At 37.8% G+C, this 8867-nt stretch overlaps 1 protein-coding gene across 14 annotated transcripts in view; it reads right to left on the bottom strand.

Annotated features, from left to right (window-relative positions):
• Tenm3 (teneurin transmembrane protein 3) overlaps positions 1-5899 on the bottom strand; it is a 2500614-nt gene extending 2494715 nt beyond the window's left edge. For 12 of the 14 annotated variants that reach the window (XM_058571207.1, XM_058571205.1, XM_058571204.1 and 9 more), the window contains exon 1: positions 5795-5899. The gene's annotated coding sequence lies outside the window, so the exon portion shown is untranslated. The remainder of the gene's footprint in view (positions 1-5794) is intronic. The other 2 variants (XM_058571206.1, XM_058571203.1) reach the window with 1 other exon arrangement.
• Between the last annotated feature and the right edge of the window lie 2968 nt (positions 5900-8867).

An 8867-nucleotide genomic window follows, 5' to 3' on the forward strand; every position in this document is an offset into this window, starting at 1 on the left:
AGGTAAATTGGCATGTTAATTTTTAAAACACTATAACTTCTTCACCTTTAAATCTATGTTCAACAAGATACTATTATCCTCTCAGTGTATTCTATTCTACTAGTAGTACATATGAATTAATATAGAAAACTGAAACACACACACAAGGAAGCACATTTATTATTTCTAGATGTCAAATTTGCTGAAATATGATTTTGTTTATTTATTTGGGCTGCCATTCATTTTATAGGTAATCAAAACTTAAACCTAAAAATATTTATTTTCCAATAACAGACTTAATTTCTAAAATTTACATCCACAACTTGTTCTTAAGATTTGGTAGAAGACTAAGTCAAAATAAGCCCATGCTTATATCACTGTATAACTGCTGAAATATAGTTTTTAAAAAAGATAATGTGAATAAGTCTTTCTGCCTTAGTGATAAATTGAGCTACTGGACAAAAAATTAAGTATTAATGTAATCAATCAATGAATTGACATACCTTATCATGATTACCTCTCATTAAATGTGCCCATATTTTTTTTAAATGTAAAAATCAAGTTCATTTAGGAAACAGATGATAAAAACTAGAGGGAAAACATGCATGCTGTAAGGTATCCCTCTTCACCTTTCTCCCACTGTCATGGAATCAAGAATGGTAAAGATACAGTTTCTGATCTCACAGACATAGGAAGACTAGTTTAGTGAATCTTATAGATCTAGGACAGTGGTTTTTTTAATTGGTTTCTTTGCATGACAATGTTTTTAATATGATATTATTAAAAATATCTGTCATAAAATGATGATAACCAATATTTATTACAAAAGCCCAGTAAAAGACCATCAAGTTCCTGAACATATCATATTTACTAAGCATGGGAGTTGAATAAAGCTCAAATATGACTTATATTCTTGATAAAACTACAAGCAAAGTAGTAAGAATACATATTTTAAGAGTGTATATGAAGTCATATCTATTCCAACTTTTTTAACAATATTATTCAATTCTTAGATTTTTCTAAGATGACTCTGGCTGCCTTCAGTTTAGACACAAAGTTGTGAGAATCAGTCCTACATTTCACAAACTCTAAATTATGTATCTAGATAAAAAATAATAATTGTTTTTGGGTATGTTGTTTTTTAAAACAATCAAGATAATAAAACATATACTCATAAGAATTTAATTACTAGTTAGACAACTGTTTTCATCTATTAATATCAGATAGTGAATCTGTCATAGTATATTTCCTACTTTTTAATTATGCTTCTGTGTTCTTTGCAAATCTCCAAGTTCTTAAAAAGTTCATGGTTAGAAAGTATGCTTCTTATAATAATTCATAACTATAATTCTGATAAATACTTATATTTTACTAATTTGATACCAGTTTTGATTCAAAATTGATCACCTTTGTTCAATAAATTGTGCAGAGCATAGGTCCTATAAAATTTGGAAGACAGTTTTTCATCACTGTAAAGGAAAACTATTTTTTTCTAATGGTTTTAGTGCCTAAATAACAGTATAACTAGGTTATATGTTATATTTACAGATAATCCCACATTTTATGGAAGTTGAGTGAAAGGTAAAGCAGCTTACCTGATAACATTTCCTTGGCCAAATATCCCTCTTAAGGCATATGGTAGAAATAGTAATGCCCTATATAATTACAGAGAGGGAATCATGTGAAGATTCCAGGGCTTCAAAAAGAATTTAGGATAATTAATGAAATAAAATCTATCCTTAATCAAGTATATATGAGCAAAATTGTAACATGTTAGAAATGTGTATATACATGCCATAAAATATATTTGTCATAAAATATACTCATCATAAAGCATATAAGTGTATACACACACACACTCAAATACACACATATCTAAGCTATATTCTCGTTAGTTTTATACAAGGAAATATTGGTTGAAATGAAGAGAGTTTAAATATAAAGGTATTTGAACCCAATACATCATTAACACTTAAAGATTTAATTAAAGTAGTACTTAAGGTTGGACGTATTTGAAATAAATCTTGAGATCTTCATCATTTTTTCTAAGATTGATATTCTAAGACATTTTGACTGTTGTACTAATCCAATATAAGTCTTATTTCTCATATTACAAACTTATTTCTTATAAGTATTGCTTAAACTTATTCTTTTAATTAAAAACTAATGGAATCATGCCAAAAAATGTCCAAGTTTCAAATATATATGCACTTTCTACAAATTTTAAGCAAAAGTCATGATCAGTCATACTTTACAGAGAAATCAAAAAGGCATGTGACGAGATAGAAATTAAAAGATAAAAGGTTTCATCTTTTGCTTCATCTTCACTGACTGATAAACCTTTTATATCTATTATACGATGACTTAATGGAGAAAAAACAAAACTCACTGTGTCTTCTTAGTCTCTCAACTGTCCATACACTTTTTTAAAAGCTTAATTCAGTTCAAATATATTTGCCCAAATTCAATAGCTATATGTTATGATGCTATCAGAAAATTACCTTATACAGCTATGACAGAATAAAGTCCTGAGGAGATGGAATGAAAATACAAATCATGCAGAAAATGCATGAAAGTAACTGTAAAATCAAATATAAACACCTGGTATTTGCCCAGGTTCAACCACTACCATGAAGCTTTTGTTAAGTATAGGTGCTCTATTCAACAGATACCTATTTTTATCATTGTTGTTTCCAAATCAGAATTTACAATTAATTATTTATTTTCAAAAATTCTTCACTGTCAATATCAAGATTCCTAGTGCCAAATGACTACATATGCATAAATACATGTATCTAATGTTTTCCCTCCATAAACTTGAATTCAACTTCAGTAGTGTTGCATGATTCTGTCAGTCAAAATTAAATGAAGGTACTCAGTACTGTGTCAGCAAAGATTGAGCAATTACTTTTATTACAGTTTTAAAGTCTTTACTTATGTATGTCTTTGTATATTAAATGATATCAATTTTACCAATATTTCATTTATATTGGGTATATAAAAACATCTGGTTTTGTTAGATGATATATATCATATAAGTAATAATCATAATATACCTTCTTCTAGCCCATTTTCCTAAACGAACATTGCTGTTACTGGCAGATTTTAAAATTTCAGTAAGAATGATCATATTTAGGGCTGGTGTTTTGACTCATAGGTAGAGAGCTCACCTAGCAGGCGTGAGGCACTGAGTTCGATCCTTAGCATAGCACCACATGAAAATAAAATAAAGGTATTGTGTCCACTTACAACTAAAAAATAAATATTTTTTAAAAAAATGATCATATTTAATAAATTTAACATGTTTAATAGTGATAAGAAATAAGTAAGTATCTGATTTTCAGGACATAAAACTTTCAGCATCTTACTTTGAAACCTTTTTGTTCTTGCCTGTGTGAAGGTACATAAATTTCGAATGGGATAAATTTAGAAAAATCCATAATCATTTAATCTATGTGGCAACAGGCTATATAAAATCAGTTCCTCAGAAAGCTATTTATAATGTTTTATAATACTGAGAGTTCTAAGCTTTCCTGGATATTATGTGAATATAAAGGAAATATAGTTTTTAGGATGCACAATTAAGTACTTTTCTACAGACATTATCTGATGATTTAGAAAAGAGTCACACATATTTTATGAATATTGCACTCAATGGAAAGCACATTTAATTCAAATGATTACTAGTTCTATATTTTCAAAGGCACCTCATCTGTTTCTATGTTTCTTAAAACATTTGATGTATAACTGTAACTTTTTAGTTGCTAAATAATGATATTAATATAAGAGCTAATTGGGTTCTTCCAGACTAGTTAGAAATAGTTCTATGCCACAGTAAAATCTATGGCAAAATACAATGAAAGGAGAAAGAAACAAGAGATGAGTGCACTACATTTAAGAATCAGCTCCCTTGAAACTATAACAGAGCATTCATGGGCTTGAGGTTTTTCTGCTCTGTCTGTAAAATGGGCAGTTCATTTCCTCTGCTAGTTTAAAAAGTTATTTTATCAGAAACATGATTGTAAAGTTTTTAAATTTATGTAGAAAGACAATTATCTCTCTGTTTTAACTGTCACCATAATTATCAACATACAGAACAAAAAGGTTGCTTTTGAAGGCTTTTGCCTTTTTATCTGAAGATATGATTAATGTTCTCTGGCTATCCCAGTTCTAAATTTCATGTAATTCTTGGGAAGAAGGAACATAATTCACTAAAATTACCCAAAAGTTGTATTAACTTCTCTCAAGTATTTAAAAAATATTAATATGCCTGTCTTAAATTTGCAAAACAAGAACTCAGCTACATTCAAAGCACTAACAAGTATTCATATTGATCATGTTCACTTTCAAATACAAGTTTATACAGTCCTTTAAACTCTAACACAATAATTAGACTTGCATTACAGTGAGAATGCACTGCTTTTCCTGGTTATGTGCATTACCACAAACTATAACCTTGGGACAAGCTGTTACTTCTGACATGAATGAATGCTACTGAACTTTAATTTGTACAAAACAAAAAAAAAAACCCTTCTTAAATGTTTCATAACAAAGAGCTTAAATAATTGCATTTTCTAGAAATATGCTCCAATCATATTCCATTTGTCATGAAATCTTTTTGAAAGATAACAGAAAATTCAGAGTTTCTTCTAAAGTAAGCTCCATATACGTTTCTGGCATCATTGTGATTAAATCGGGAAATATGAGTGTTATAATGGTTCTAATACAGTTTTCCACTGCTCCATCTGCTGGATATGCCTACATCTCCCACACCAAGTGGTAACCTCTAAAAAGTAACATGAACTAATTCAGCAGGTGGCTTCAAAAGGCTCATGCATGTTGCTTGGAAAACTTATAATGACTTTTACATTTTTGTTTCACTAAGTGTCCCTACTTTATTACAAAAAGAAAGGAAAAGAAAGAAGCTATAATCTGCAGGGAAGATACATTTCACAGTAGGTGAAAAATTACAATCAAGAAGGAAGTAGGCTATTCATTACAGGTCTGCACCCTGCTTGCATTGTACTGATTTTGACATTTCTCTGAAAGGTCCTATAGTCGTCCCCCTGAACTGGAAATGGAAAACATAATAGAAAAAAAAAAAGTTTTAAAGAGATTTTTTAAACATGCGTGTCAGTAATCACATAAATATCACAAAAAGAAACCATGAATCTCTCAACATAATTTACCAAGTGATGGGGAACCCTTAGTCTTTCCCCCCTGCAACGTCTTTGCAGGCAGCTCCAGAGTCGCTCTCGGACGAGATAGCCCCACTTTTCCTCCTTCTGCCAGTCACTGATGGGACAAAGTGCAGTTGCTGCCACCGGCCAGGCCACTGTCACCGTTGCCACCTCTGCCGCTGCTGCTTCAAAACCGTGGCTGCTACTGCAAGGAAAGGGTTACTCCTCTCCAGGAGTCAAGTGGCTGCAAACTTCCCCTGCTTTACATTTACCTTTTCTTCAAACTTGTACGTCCTTCCGTGCAGAAGGGCCAAGGAAAACCATTGCAAGCATCAAAGGGAACATCATAATAAAAGGACACCCCCCACCCAAGGTAAGACCCGCAAGTTATGCAGAAACGCAATCTTAATCCAGAGGGGAACCGCCGCTTCCAGAAGATCCTCCCCCCACTCGCTTCCCCTCAGAAAATGGTGCCCACTTTGCTATGGAGGGTGGCTGCCGCTGCCATGGACATGTGTGCGGTGGAGGTAAAGTTTGACAAATGATGACCAGTCCTGGAAGGGGAAGAATATAGGCAGCCAAACAGACACGCGGGGTGTGCTGGGGGAGAAGCCTGCAGGAAAAGTGTCACGTACCTTTCTGCGGTTGCCAGGCGGGGAGGCTGAGGACAGCGTCGCTGGAGGTGGCGGGGCGAGGGTCCAGCCCTGGCCGCGGGCTCCCTCCCGGGGTGAGCAGAGCCGCCGCCGCCGCTGCGCCCGGGCGCAGGGCCGAGCAGCCTCTGACGCGCCAAGGGCTCTGGGCCACGCCAGTCACTTGGCCCAGAGAAGTTGGGCAGCCTCAGCGCGGCCTCAGCAACTGGGGAGAGCAACACGTTTAGTTTGAACTTTCCAGCTCCAGTCCCAGCAAATACACACTCACGCACACACACGCGCGCAAGGAGAGCCTCTCAGAGGCGAGCGAACCGGCACCGGTGGCTCTCTGGCCGCGTCTTTCTCTCTCCCTCGCTCTTATTGGCGCGGAGGTTATTGTTTTATTTATTTATTTCCTCCTCCTGGCTCCATCCCTCCGCCCCTCTCCCCCTCCCTCTTTTTCCCTCCTCCTCCTCCTCCCCTAAGTCTGTGAGGCCGACGGTTGCAGTCGCTCCAGCTGCAGCGTTGCGGGGCCGCGCGCGGCCAGCGGAGGCTGCGTCTGGCCCCGGTGGGGGCGCGGGGGCCAAGGAGCCCAGGAAGGGCGGGGCGGAGGGAGTGGGAGGACTCTGGGGCTGCCTGCCTTGGGGAAGGTGACGAGTGTCAGTGGAGGTGAGGGGAGTTCGCTCCGGGCTCCGGGGACTGTGCTGCGTGCTGCCCGCCGCCTGCAGCGAGGGAGAAGCCCGCGAGGCCTGCGCCGAGAAGCCGCGCTCCCCGCCCTGGCTGAGGAACTGAACGTTGGACGGTCGCCTCAGCGCGCCTAAATCGACTGCCTCCTCCGCCCGCGGGCGAGAAGGCTCAGCCCCCTCGGCGCCGCCGCCCGCTGGCTCTCCTGCTCCCTCCAGCTCCCCCGACCCCTCCGGGACGCCCAGATGCGCGCTACCATTTAACAAGGGACGGTGCGAGTTTGCATTTTTTTCTTTTTTTAAGATGCTTTAAGTGCCATGCAGTTAGGCGTCCTCCTCTCCCCACCCTGCCTCTCCTCCGATTCGCGGGAAAGGTGCGGTCCACGCCAGGTGCGGGCACCCACCGCGGCTGGGCGGGCTGAACCCTACTAGGGGATGAAGGAGGTGTCTTCAGACCACAGCCTTTAGGCGCAGTTTGGGACCTACGAGATCCTGAGCGGCAATGTCTTTGCTGCTATCAATGGCCCCCAAACTGAGCTCTCAAATGGCAATTGACCGCTGATGCCACCATTGTTCAGTCAGGCTACCCGCTTCCCCAATCTGCAGAAGAGATGACCTTAAAGCCAGCCGCCCTCCCCCACCCCATACAACCTGAAATCTGGACTGGAAAGAGCCCAAATCTGACTCAAGGAAATCGTTCTTCCACTTCCATCTTCCTGACCCCACTTCAGAGCGGCTTTTCCAACGCAAACCCCTTTCAGACTTCCCATTAGGTAAACCTTTTTTTTTTTTTTTTTGGTTGTTTATTTTGGTTTGCATTTTTTGTTGTGGTTGTGGGATTTTTTTGTGTGTTTTGTTTCGGTTAGGTGTTTTGTTCATTTGAGGGTTTTTTTTTTGTATTTTTGTATTTTTTATTTTTAGGGATTCATGACTTCAGTCACAGAAAGGGGGGCGGGGATCAAAAGGAAATAATTCTACAATGGATCTTGATAAAACACAGCCAGTAAACTAAGCACCATCTCAAAGACTGGGATGCTCAAAGACTCTTGGATTTGGAAACAGCGTTTCTTTCCTCATCGTTTTGCCCTCTAAAGCCCTAACAGTCTTAGACTAAATTTTATGGAGATTCCAGATATAGAAACAGTGTTACTAAACTGCTTACCATTATCTTATAGTGTATACACACACACACACACACACGCACACACACACAATTTCTTTCCTTTCTGTTCAAGAATGTCTTTCAATTTCTCCAAATATTTACCCATTAAGATAGTCATTCCTTAGTATTTGGGTTCTTTTCTCAGAAATCCCCTATTATGTGTAACAAATACCTCTTAAAGAGCTGGTGTTTTTTCTGTTCTTTACATTTTCATTGACATCCCGAGTAAGCCCCCCAGAGGTAAGATGAGGAACAGGTGAGGACTGAAATGTAAGAAGGTGAAAAAATACATGTTTAGAGCATGTTATAGTTGCTTTCTCATTCTAGCTTCATGTGCCCTTGTCATTAACCGAGTCTGAACCTTCCGATACTCCCTTACTCAGCACCAACTAACTTATTATTCGGAAAGCCACCCACAGTTGAATTTAAGACCCTATTTCTGAATGGAAGGATTCAGAGACCACATCCTGAAGACAGGAATGTACTTCATTGGTCACCTGAGTAGTGATCATGAAGTTGTGCCATGCAGGTATGCAAAATCTGTAAGACCACATGTAACTTTAAGCCAGTACTCAGGAAACATATATCTCCACATTTCTCCCTACTCCAGAGGTATAGAGATTTTAATATGAAGGAGAGCTATTTGACATTGATATTTCAACTTAATTTTGCATAAAATTAACAAACTTTCTCAAGAGATGTGTGTGTGTGTGTATGCAATCTTCCCTTTTTATGTGTATGTGTATATATCCATATATATCCACATATACATTCATATATATGAGTGATCTTCCCATATTCTGAACAATAGTTACAATGGTATTTTTTTTTTCAAAAATTTTGCTTGGAATGTAACTACTCACCTTGTCATCCTTCCACTTCATCACCATGTACTTGCCTTCAGTATATTTCTTCTCTACAGTATCCAGAAGTACCCAGTTTTACTGGGAGTTGCAATCCACACTACGTTGACTATCTTTACTTTAACCTGGAAAACACACATTTGGTGCTGAGAATGATATTGACTTTGGCAACAACAAATATCACAGTCCAAGATAGTAGATGGAGAAAAGATTAAAAGAGAAAATGGTTTAATCATCATTGAAAAGATGTGCTCAATGTGTATTATCTATAGACAATCATCTGTTCCAATGTTTGTGTTTATATTTGTGCCCACAACCTAAGGTCTGATTCATTGAAATTGAAACAAAAAAAAAAGGAGAGTGAATTAAAA

This window comes from Marmota monax, unplaced genomic scaffold, assembly GCF_021218885.2.
Source record: "Marmota monax isolate L192 unplaced genomic scaffold, Marmota_monax_Labrador192_F-V1.1 WCK01_AAM20220418_F8-fsc00113, whole genome shotgun sequence".
Lineage (NCBI taxonomy): Eukaryota > Metazoa > Chordata > Mammalia > Rodentia > Sciuridae > Marmota > Marmota monax.